The 12,433-nt window shown below is 45.1% G+C and overlaps 1 protein-coding gene across 1 annotated transcript in view; it reads left to right on the forward strand.

Annotated features, from left to right (window-relative positions):
* Positions 1-1,606: 1,606 nt before the first annotated feature.
* LOC137371152 (P2Y purinoceptor 8-like) overlaps positions 1,607-12,433 on the forward strand; it is a 47,508-nt gene continuing 36,681 nt past the window's right edge. The window contains exon 1 of the mRNA XM_068033186.1: positions 1,607-2,243. The gene's annotated coding sequence lies outside the window, so the exon portion shown is untranslated. The remainder of the gene's footprint in view (positions 2,244-12,433) is intronic.

Here is a 12,433-nt window from a genome sequence, read left to right on the forward strand (position 1 = left end):
AAACATCACATCACACCAATTTCTGAATTTTAAAAAACTCAAACTGTTCCCTTGCACAGTTCTCCATTTGCAGACATGAAATACTATCTTGCATCTTCAACTACGGCAGCTTCCCTTTAAGAACCGTTGGACTGACACTAACCACAATAGCAAATAAATCAGGCACCAGGAGCACCAACAAAGGGAGAATTAGAATGAAGAATGTTCAACTTATTGGCAACCAATTAGTTCTGCTTTTTCCCCATCGTCCCGCAAATTTTTACTTTTTAAGTAGAGAAAGTTACTATTGAATCTGCTTGCACCACCTTTGGAGGCAATGTATTCCAGATCATAACAAATCTGCCATAATAGCAGAAGATCCTAAGAAGCTATTTCTTCCTCAAATTGTATGTTTTCTTTTTCCTTCTCCAATTTCTCCCCTTATTTACCTCGTTTTTACTTGTTGATGCTTTAATGCTGAAGTGCTCCAGTACATTCCCCAAGTGATCATTCCTTACTCTTCAGCTGAAGCGATGCACTGGCTATTCAAACACAGACAACATATCCAAACACAAACCTGACCTCATCCAAAATTCACACATGGATACTTCCTAATGGGAATTGCTGGATAGCTATCAGGAATGGGAAACCTGGCTGGTGCCACTCGCTCTCCGCACCAACAACACCACCCCTGCCCAACTCCATCTTGCGGCGCCGTCTCTCATTTACCTGAAAAGGCAGCCTCAGCTTGATCAGTGCTACAGGGCCTCCTATTGGACTTTCAGCTTGGAGAACTCGCCCACCATCTTAATTGGATGGTGAACCCACCCTTTGGCCATTAGTTGGCCAATTAGAGGAAAATCAAAGGCCGGTGACTGTTCCCCACACAAGGCTTCTGACCCCCATTTGACCCTGACGTCAGGGTCCTGAAGCCTACAGGGAAAACCCTGCCCAATGACTCTGGACTATCAAACAGCCTTTTTCTGCGTGTCAAATATTTTTTTATCTCTAATAAACAAAAGTGTTCAAAGAACTTTATTTGAGAGCACAATTATTTAATGCCCATCCTGCCAAGTTCTCACAAAAGTGTCCTGGAGATTCCTGGGCAATCATGGAAAATTGGCAACCCTGTACTGCAGGAGGTGCACACATAACAGTCAACATCTGCAGAAGAGAGCAGTAGTTACTGGCAAATAGAAAGGATCCAGACCCAGATCCATCGGTCTGTAAGTGCAAGTTGAACCCCGAACATTAAGTCATTGAAGTTCACGTAGCATGTTGTAATGTTAAGCTGGGATAGGCAAGGTGAGAAAAGGGCGGATCTCACCCAGACTGTGAACGCTGTCAGAGAGTGCAAAACGTCCTACGCTTCTCTCTGTTACCCACTGTTTTTTTTCAGGTTTGCACTTGCTGCTGTTCAATATTCAATGTATTAACACCTAATCTGTACTAATGCTTTGTCTTTCAACACACCATTAACATATTGTTTGCCTTTGCTCTGTGACCTTTTGGTCAGCTATGTGGCCTGGTCCAATCTCGACCTTCTCCTTTGTTATCTCTTGCCCCACCCCCACCTCACCTATTTATAACCTGTGACTTTTCTAATATTTGTCAGTTCCGAAGAAGGGTCACTGACCCGAAACGTTAACTCTGCTTCTCTTTCCACAGATGCTGCCAGACCTGCTGAGTGGTTCCAGCATTTCTTGTTTTTACTACGCTTCTCTCTAGTCACTTCATAGTAGGAGAGGAAGAAGAACAAAGACTGTTTTTTTTTTCAACCAACCTTGAACCCTCGCGTGTCTAATGCAGAAACTACGGTGTGAATAATTTCAACGATACGGAGCACCATATCTCACAAGATCTAGGCATCACCCTGTTCACAACATCTTATCCCGCTGCTGCGGTCCTCGCACTCAACCTGCTGATCAAATTCACGGTTCTGCTGTGGATCAAAGCTTCCTCCCCTGGACGCTGTGATTTGCTCGTAGCTTCTCATAGTCTGCCCTATAAAGTCACGAAACCGAAAACTGAAACTCGTGGATGTGAACACATTAATATGTGGACAGAAGGCTTGGACTGCAGATTAACAAGAGGCAACGAAATCAAGAGGGGCTTGAAGGCGAGAAGGGGGTGCATCACTGTTAACAACTGCCTCATGTTGAGGGCTGGTTTTATTCCCCTATGACTGGTTTCCCCCATTCTTTCATTAAGCAGGTTGCAAAAGTTCTTCAGTTCAGAAACTTGGAATTGAAACTCACAAGCCGGTAAGTCATTTTATTTCATCACAGGCGAATTCAAATACTGAAAGTTTTTCCCAGCGGCTCTTTCTCAAGTTCTCATAGTGCAAACCAAGCGTGTGTATGCTTCCTCGCGTTTATTAATATCAGGGCGAACTGAAACTGCCAACTTGCAGACTCCAGATTCTATCACTTCCCAGGGAGGACCCGGCTTGTCTGATTTCTATCTGGCTGCTTTAATAATCCTGTTTATTCCAGGGGAACCGTCTGTATCTTTGTTGCAGTGGATGTTGAGTTAACAAGGCTGTGGCTTTAATAAGTTATGAACAAATGGGCGATTTGGAAAGGCTGTTCTTGGAGATCAATTCGTGCCCCATTGCTTTTATGATAAGAATTCTCCCCCCATCTCCTGGAGCTTCTCATCCATCACTGTATTCAAATAAATGAGAGGAAATACTGATAATTCCGACACAAAAAAGATTGTCAGAAATAGCAGCTCAAAGAAAGAAAAATAGATTGAGGTGTCAGGGAATTGGGAAACTCGGTCAGAAGATCCGCTTTGTATTTCCAACACTATATTTTTAGTTCACATTTCCAGGATTGTCACCCAGGGTGACGCTCAGAAATGTTCTTACTTAGTTCATATTGTAGATGTTGAATTACGGTGCCATTGGGTTAACGTGACCGAATAGATACATTCATGCCATTAACCTTAACATGTTTTGAGGGTGGTAGTGTCGTGGTAATGTAATCCAATCCAATATATATATAAGGAAACCACTGAATTGTTGCAAAACACATCTGGTTCACTGATGCCCTTCTGGGGAGAATATCTGCTGTTCTTACCCAGTCTGACCTATGTGTGACTCCAGACCCACAGCGATGTGGTTGAGTCTTAACTGCCCTCTGAAGCAAGGAACTCAGTGTATTAAACCACTACAGAAAAGTTGAACAAGAATAATACCTGATGGACTATGTGGTATCGACCTAGGAACTCTGCAAAGTCCACTACATGAAGATCTTCGGACTAGTCATAGAGTGATACAGCACTGAAACAGGCCCTTTAGCCCACCGAGTCTGTGCTGACCAACAACCACCCATTTATACTAATCCTACATTAATCCCATATTCCCTACCACATTCCCACCATTCTCCTACCACCTACCTACGCTAGGGGCAATTTACAATGGCCAATTTACCTATCAACCTGCAAGTCTTTGGCTGTGGGAGGAAACTGGAGCACCCGGCAGAAACCCACGTGGTCACAGGGAGAACGTGCAAACTCCACACAGGCAGTACCCAGAACCGAACCTTCATCGCTGGAGCTGTGAGGCTGCAGTGCTAACCACTGCAGCACTGTGCTGCCCTCGGATTGGTGTCTAAATTGGGACAGCTGTCCCCCAGACTGGTAAAGCAACAGCCTGACATAGTCATATTCACCAAATCATATCTTATGCCTTTGTACCAGACTTCTTCATCACCATCGCTGGGTATGTCCTGTCTCAGGACCCACTACCATTCTCACTACTCAGATATTGAAGCAGTCTGTACCTGCATGGTGCAAGACCTGGGCAATATTCAGGCTTGTGCTGATAAGTGCCACGAAGAATTCATGCCACATAAGTGCCAGGCAATGACCATCTCCCCATGACATTCAACGGCATTACCATTGCGCAATTCTTGACCATCAACAATGTGGGTGCTTACCATTGACCAGAAACATAACTGGATCAGCCATATAAGCACTGTGGCTACAAGTGTAGGTCAGAGGCTGGGAATTCGGCAGCAGGTAACTCACATCCTGACTCCCCAATGCCTGTCCACCATCCACAAGGCACAAGCCAGGTGTGTGATGGAATACTCCCAAGTTGCCTGGATGTGTGCAGATCCAACAACAATCAAGACAAAGCAGCCCGCTTGATCAGCACCCCATCCACCAGCTTAATCATTCACTACCTCCATGACTGCTTTGGCAACAGTGTGTACCATCTACAAGATGCACTGCAGCAATTCACCAAGGCTCCTTCGACAGCACCTTCCAAACTCATGGCCTCTACCATCTGGAAGAGCAAGGGCAGCAGATGAATGGGAACTTCATCATCTGCATGTTTCCCTCCAAGTGACTCACCATCCTGACTTGGAACCAAATTGTTGTTCCTTCATTGTCACTGGGTCAAAATCCTGCAACTCCTCCCTAACAGCACTCAGGCCCGGATTTTACATTGGACGGACAGGAGCTGGCCACCGACTGAAAAGTCAGTGACGAACCCATTTCTGCCTCGCCTGGGGATCCATTCCGTATTTTATGGGTCCCCAGGCTTTAATTGTTCCGAGGCCGCTTGAGGACGATGTCCCGCCTCATTGAGCTGCCAGCCAATCAGCAGGCCGGCAGCTCTTAGTCCCAGCAGCGCCGCCAGGAGCGGTGGCCACTGCTGGGACCGCAGCCAAGCTGACTGCAGAGGAAGACATGGAGCCGGGAGCTAATGTAAGTTCTGGTTGCCTTGCCTGGGGTAATCGGTTGGGCCCTGGCGAGGCAAGGGTGGTCGGATAGTGGGAAGGGTGGGGGGCATGTTGGGAGTGGTCGGTGTGCCGGGGGCGGTCCTCCATTGGGCATCCTGTGCCCGATCATCAGGACCCGCCCCCGGGATGATCGCAGCCACCTGGTATTTCCAGGCGGATTTTCTGGGTCCTTGGCCGCCTGCTTGGCACGCGTAAAATCCGCGTGGAGGATTGGCCTGGGGCGGGCGGGCCGTTTTTCATAAAGTGGCGATGGAGGCGGGATCAGCTCGGGAAGGCCTCACAGAGCCTCCTGCTCCATTTTATGCAACCCCCCCGCCACCGTCCTGCCCGCTGGGGTGGAGTGAAATTCAGGCCTGCGGGTGTACCTAAACCACATGGACTGCAACAATTCAAGAAGGCAGCTCACCATTACCTGCTCAAGGGCAATTAGGGATGGGTAATAAATGCTGGCCTAGCTAGCGATGCTCATGTCCCAAGCACAAATAACAAAAAATTCCTACTGCACTTATTATTTATAGCCTCTAGTTTTTGTCTCCCCAATAATTGGGAACATGTTCTCCATGTCTACCCCATTAAACCCGTTCATAATCTCAAAGACATTTATCAGGTAACCCCTCAGCCTTCTCATTCCTTGACAAAAGCGCAGCAGCTTTTTCCATTTTTCCTGATTCTTATAATCTCTCAGTTTTGGTGTCATCCTTGTGAATTTTTTTTGCACCTTCTCCAATGTCTGTATATCCTTTTCAAAATATGGAGCCCCAAACTGTGTTCAATACTTCAAGTGTAGTCTAACCAAGGTTCCGTGCAAGTTCAACATGACTTTCCTGCTTTTCAATCCTATCCTTCTAGAACTGAACCCCAGTGCTTGGTTTGCTTTTTTCCTTATGTTCTTTACTAACCAGTTTTGGAACTTCTAGTGATTTGTGTATCTGTGCCCCTAGATCCTTTTGTTCCTCTACCCCATTTAGATGCTTATTAACCAAAATGTGTATGGCTTCATTATTCTTCCTACTGTAAGTCACTCCTGCTTACTTACCTATATTGAAATTCATTTGTCAATTAAAATGCCCATTCTGCAAGTTTATGAATGGCTTCTGTATTTTATTACATTCTTCCTCTGTATGAGTTTCACCCTCTAATTTGGTACCTCCGATTCCTGAGTCCAAATCATTAATGCAAAATGTGAACAAAGTGTTCCCGGCACTGCTCTCTGTGGAGCACCAACTATCACTGTTTACCAGTCTGAGTAGCTGCCCTTGACACCTACTGCCTGTTTTTTTGTTTTATAGCCAGCTTGCTATCCATTTCTGCTACTTGTCCCTTGACTCCACACACTCTGACCTTAGTCATAAGTCTATTATACGATACCAGATCAAAGGCTGTCTTATAATAAAGGACGTAATTCTGTGACCATGCCCTTCATGCTGTCCTTCTTGTAAGAGGGCAAGGTAATGTAGTGGCCATGTTATTAGATTAGTAATTCATGTGCCTTAATTAATAATCCAGATAACCGAAATTCAAATCCCACCATTTGAGTTTGGTTACAAAATAAAAAATCCAGAAATAAGAAAAATATAAGTCTCAGAACTGTGGGGTTGGTGATTTAGAACGGAAATGAGGAGAAATTTCTTCACTCAAAGGGTTGTGGATCTTTGGAATTCTCTACCTCATGGAGCTGTAGAAATTCCATTGTTTAGTGTATTCAAGATAGAGATTGATAGATTTTTGGATATGGGGATAATGCAGGAAGGTGGAGTTGAGGTAGATCAGCCATATGCATATTGAATGGTGGAGCAATCTCCAAGGGCCAAATGGCCTACTCCTGTTCCTATTTATTATGTTCTTATGTTCTAAGAAGATCGTACCTCTAAACGTGGCCATGAAGCTGTGGGATTGTTTTAGAAACACGACTGGTTGACTAATGCCTTTTAGGGAAGGAAACGTCTTGTCTGGCTTATGTGTGACTTCAGCTGCAGACCAATGGGGTTGACTCATAAACATCCTCTGAAGTAGCCTAACATGCAATTCAGTTGTATCAAACTGTGGAAAAGATCAATAGCAGTTCAACAAGAAGGCAGCCTATTCCCACTTTCATAAGGCAACTAGGGATGGGCAATAAATGCTTGTCTAGCTAACGGCACCCATATCCAAAGAAAGAATATTTAAAAAATACTAAGGAGGAACCAAGCTAGATGTAATTTAGTTCTTATGAACTGTAAGCACCACTCTATTTCTCAGCTGTTATAGAAGATATAAGTAGAGGTATTGAGTACAAAAGCAGGGAGGTTATGCTGAACATTTACAAAGCTGGCTGGGCCTCAACTCGAGTATTGCATCCAGTTCTGGTCACTGCACTTTAGGAAGGATGTGAGGCTTCTAGAGAGGGTGCAGAAGAGATTTACCAGTATGGTTCCAGGAATGAGGGAATTTAGCTACAGGGTTAGGTTGGAGAAGCTGGGGTTGCTCTCCTTGGAGCAAAGGAAATTGAGGGGGGATTTGATAGATCTGTACAAGACAGGTTTAGATAAGGTAGACAAAGAAACACTGTTCTCATTAGTTGATGGTACAAGGACTTGGGGACACAGATTTAAGGTTTTGGGCAAGATATACAGGAGTGACGTGAGAAAGAACTTTTTTACTCAGCGAGTGGTAATGACCTGGATCTTGCTGCCTATGAGGGTGGTGGAAGTCAAGACAGTCAATGATTTCAAAAGGAAATTTGATAGGCACTTGAGGGAAATAAACTGCAGGGCTATGGGAATAAAGCAGGGGATTGGGATTGACTGGATTGCTCTAGAGAGCTGGCATCGATTCGATGGGCCAAATGGCCACCTTCTGTGCCATAAAGACTCCATGACTAAAGCACAAAAGGCTAGTTTCTAAATTGTCTTATGGCTTATATGCTGAAACTGGTGTTTCAGAACTGTTTAATATCATTTGATCCCATTTATTCTTGTGTTTATCATTATTATTTTGTCATTTATTGCAAACATGCGGATTTGACACCAGTTTAATTAAACAGCATTTAGTATCGTTATCTAGAAAAATGAGGTGGCCACAAATTGAACCTTTGCATGGGACTCACGCAAAGCAAATACTGTTCAGACATCAAATATCAAAAACAGTGTGCAATCTCTTAATCTTATATCACTGAAAGTGTTTGATCGTAAGTCTAAATGGGTAGGGAACATAGACGCAGTAGGAGGTCATTCAGCCCCTCAAGCCTGTTCCACCGTTCAGTTAGATCACGGTTGATCTGTATCTTAACTCTACCCGGATTTTTGAGCAAATTCAGCAAATTATTATTAGCAGCCCTTCTATGGTGAGTTAGAGGGTCTGCTGTTTTATAACAATAGTGGTGTTATAAAAAGAGTGTGATGGCAAGTAAGTGCAACACTTGCATGAAATTCAAGACTCTTAAGAGGGAATTTTAACTTCTGGGCAGTCGATCAGCAGGAAGTGCCAGCAGACCGTTCAGGAGGTGTAACAGGAAACCCTGTCCATCTTAACGGCTGGGCCTCCTTTAAATGAAGCCAGCTGCCTCAAACAGGGATCTTGGAGGTCACTCCCCCATTTAGAACTGGAGGAACATCTTGCTCCTTCCAGCTTCCCGTAAACATAAGTTGTTCGTTTCCTTGAAGGTCTTGTGCTTCTGGTCCATGGTAGAGTACCCACTCAGTAGGCTGTAAAATTTGCTTCCAGCTTCTAGCAACATCATAGGACCCCAATTAACATAGATTTAAGTAGCTTCTGCTTGTGCCAGATGGTTGTTTTAGCCATCCAGTTTTAAGATAACTGCAAGATCGAAAAAGAATGGTATGTAAGTTAATTTGATTTTAATTCCCATATCACCCGGTTTCTGCCAAACTGAATGAGTGAGAATTGCCACTTTAATATATTGTTGATGTTATGTCAAGAATATAAATCTCTGGCAACATTTTATGAAAAAATAAAGTCAGAGGTTTATGGCCTGTAGGTACATGATTACAGGAATCATTTGGCTGAATGCGTGTCTGCATTGCTACTCGAGGCCACACATTAATTACCTAATACATATGTGTAACAGTAATGCAGTATTCTATTACCTTCTGGTTTAATTTGTAATCAATGCATGCCATAATACAGCACAGCACATAAAATGTCAATCATCTGAGATGGGACATATTGATCAATCTTTGAAGAATCTATTGAATGGCTTGGGTTGATCATGACTTTGCGTGATATTGTAAAATGGGTGATGGCGAATTGGCAGCTCCTTTTATAACTTTTTATTTCTCTCAAAGTCAATTGGAAATATAATCAGGAGAGTGGTAAGATGGGCTGCTGACTCATTTTTGCCATTTTACAAGTTAAGATCTACCCAACAATATGCGAAATGAAAGCAAAATACTGCGGATGCTGGAAATCTGAAATAAAAACAAGAAATGCTGGAACCACTCAGCAGGTCTGGCAGCATCTGTGGAAAGAGAAGCAGAGTTAACGTTTCGGGTCAGTGACCCTTCATCGGAACTGACAAATATTAGAAAAGTCACAGGTTATAAGCAAGTGAGGTGGGGATGGGGCAAGAAATAACAAAGGAGGTCTAGATTGGACCAGGCCACATAGCTGACCAAAAGGTCACGGAGCAAAGGCAAACAATATGTTAATGGTGTGTTGAAAGACAAAGCATTAGTACAGATTAGCTGTTAATACACTGAATATTGAACAGCAGCAAGTGCAAACCTGAAAAAAAACAGTGGGTAAGCAAACTGAACAAACTAAGATGAAATGAACTAAATGCAAAAAAAAAGATTGTAAAAAATGTGAAAAAGAATGTAAAAAAAAAAGGAAGAAAAAAATAACTAAAAATGAAAGTAAAATGGGGGGCTGTCATGCTCTGAAATTATTGAACACAATGTTCAGTCTGGCAGGCTGTAGTGTGCCTAATCGGTCGATAAGATGCTGTTCCTCGAGCTTGCGTTGATGTTCACTGGAACACTGCAGCAATCCCAGGACAGAGATGTGAGCATGAGAGCAGGGAGGAGTGTTGAAATGGCAAGCAACCGGAAGCTCAGGGTCCTGCTTGCGGACTGAGCGGAGATGTTCCGCAAAGCGGTCACCCAGTCTGCGCTTGGTCTCCCCAATGTAGAGGAGACCACACTGTGAGCAGCGAATACAGTATACTACATTGAAAGAAGTACAAGTAAATCGCTGCTTCACCTGAAAGGAGTGTTTGGGGCCTGGGATAGTGAGGAGAGAGGAGGTAAATGGGCAGGTATTACACCTCCTGTGATTGCAGGGGAAGGTGCCATGGGACGGGGACGAGGTGGTGGGGGTAATGGAGGAGTGGACCAGGGTGTCGCGGAGGGAACGATCCCTTCGGAATGCTGACAGGGGAAGGGAGGGGAGGATGCGACTGGTAGTGGCATCACACTGGAGGTGGCGGAAATGGCGGAGGATGATCCTTTGGATATGGAGGCTGGTGGGATGAAAAGTGAGGACAAGGGGAACCCTATCACGGTTCTGGGAGGGAGGGGAAGGGGTGAGGGTAGAGGTGCGGGGAATGGGCCGGACACGGTTGAGGGCCCTGTCAACCACAATGGGGGGAAATCCTCGGTTGAGGAAAAAGGAGGTCATATCAGAAGCACCGTCATGGAAGGTAGCATCATCAGAGTAGATGCGTCGGAGACGGAGAAACTGGGAGAATGGAATGGAGTCCTTACAGGAGGTAGGGTGTGAAGAAGTGTAGTCGAGATAGCTGTGGGAGTCGGTGGGCTTATAATGGATATTAGTAGACAACCTATCCCCAGAGATGGAGACAGAGAAGTCGAGGAAGGGAAGGGAAGTGTCAGAGATGGACCATGTAAAGGTGAGAGAAGGGTGGAAATTGGAAGCAAAGTTGATAAAGTTTTCCAGTTCGGGGCTAAATGAGGTAGCTGAGCAGCAAGCAAGGGGACACATCTGTAAACTCAGTGCACTGCTTTTGTCCTGCAACCGTGAACAGCCAAATGAAAACTGAGAAAACCGGAATTTCACTCTGGAATGCGCTGAATTTTTTTTTTAATGTCTCAATCAAATGCATTTAAAAAAAAAACTTGCAGCGAAATTGAAGTCACAAATTAGTTGGTTACCACTTAAAAGGAATGTATTGCTGTATAAGGTGCAATGCTTGCAAAAGGTTTTGCTGCATGGCTCACGCATCTTGTCCATCTATGACACATACGTTGTATTTATAAACACTAGGTGTTTATAGCTATGGTCTACCAGATCTGCTGTATTTTGAAATTGAGCTGAGTGGCATTAGTAACAAAAGGCAACAGCAAAATACTGTGGATGCTGGAAAGCTGAAATAAAACCAGAAAATGCTGGAAATAGTCAACAGGTCGGGCAGCATCTGAGGAGAGCGAAACAGAGTTAATTGACAGGATTCTCCCACAGGCTTGGGAACCCTGGTATCAGGACCAAATGCTAGACCCAAGCCCACACTAACTGGGAGCCAGATCAGGGGATCTATTTTCCCGGAGGCGGCCACCTAATCGGCCACCTCTGAGCTCGCCGTCCAATTAAGGATGCCGGGTGGGCTCCCAATGTGATTGGGCTGGCAGCCATAGAGCCTCGGCAGCCCCACCGAGAGATGGGCACTGCTGAGGCAGCTAGGAGAATGCAAGGAGGCCTCAAATTGGACACGTCCTCAGAGAGGTACAAATAATTACATTTTGTTAGAGGGGCCAAGCAGGCAGGCCCCTCCGATTGGAGCGGAAATTCCTCTGGCAGAAGTAATTGGGCTGCAGGTGTGGCCTTTTCTGCCAGCAGCCCCCTCTTTAGGGGATGGAGCTTTTGGCTCTGATAAGCAACGCACCCCACCCCCCCTGCCCACCTCCCCGGACTGCCACAGGGAGTTTGCCTCCATTGTGGTCGAGGCCTCCCCACCTGCAGGGGGTGGGCCACTTTGCCACTAGAAAAATGCCGCCGAATGCTCTAAATGGCCCCCATTGGGTCCTTAAATATGCAGATTGTGTGCTGGCACCAGACACCCACCGGGAAACTTTCCCGGCAGCAATAAGATGTCGGGGAGCCATCCTGACATGGGTCCCTGCTATTATCTCACCCCCACTCCACCCCACCATTCCCCACCACCCCCCCCTCTACATCCACTCCATCAATCCCAGGGGTGGGAAAATTCTCCGCAATGATCCAGGTCACTGACCTTGCATCTGAACTGGGAGTACCTCCGGGATTTATCAGCTTTTGGGAAAGGCAGGGAAAGGGGGAAGGTGGAAAGAATAAAAGGGAAGGTCTGTGATAGGGTGGAAGGTAGGAGAGATTAATTGACAAAAGAGCTGACGGTGCAAGGCAAAAGGAATGGGACAAATAAAGAAACAAAAGATGTGTTTGAAGAGGCATACATGGGAATAGCAGAACCATCACCAACAGCTGCTGTTGGAAATAATAGGGGCAGAGGCCATGCTCTGGCGTTGTTGAAATCGGTATTGAGTCTGAAGGCTGTAAAGTGCCCAGTCGGAAGATGAGGTGCTGTTCCTCGAGCTTATGTTGAGCTTCGCTGGAATAGTGTAGGAAGCCAAGGACAAAAAGGTCAGAGTGGGAGTCGAGCATGTTACACAAGTGTGTTACTAATGAAATCCCTCATGTAGAAATGACTCTTGCTTACTATTTTAACAAAAGTATTATTCACTTAAATAGCAGATCGAGGCATTTCA

Source organism: Heterodontus francisci, chromosome 6 (assembly GCF_036365525.1).
Source record: "Heterodontus francisci isolate sHetFra1 chromosome 6, sHetFra1.hap1, whole genome shotgun sequence".
Lineage (NCBI taxonomy): Eukaryota > Metazoa > Chordata > Chondrichthyes > Heterodontiformes > Heterodontidae > Heterodontus > Heterodontus francisci.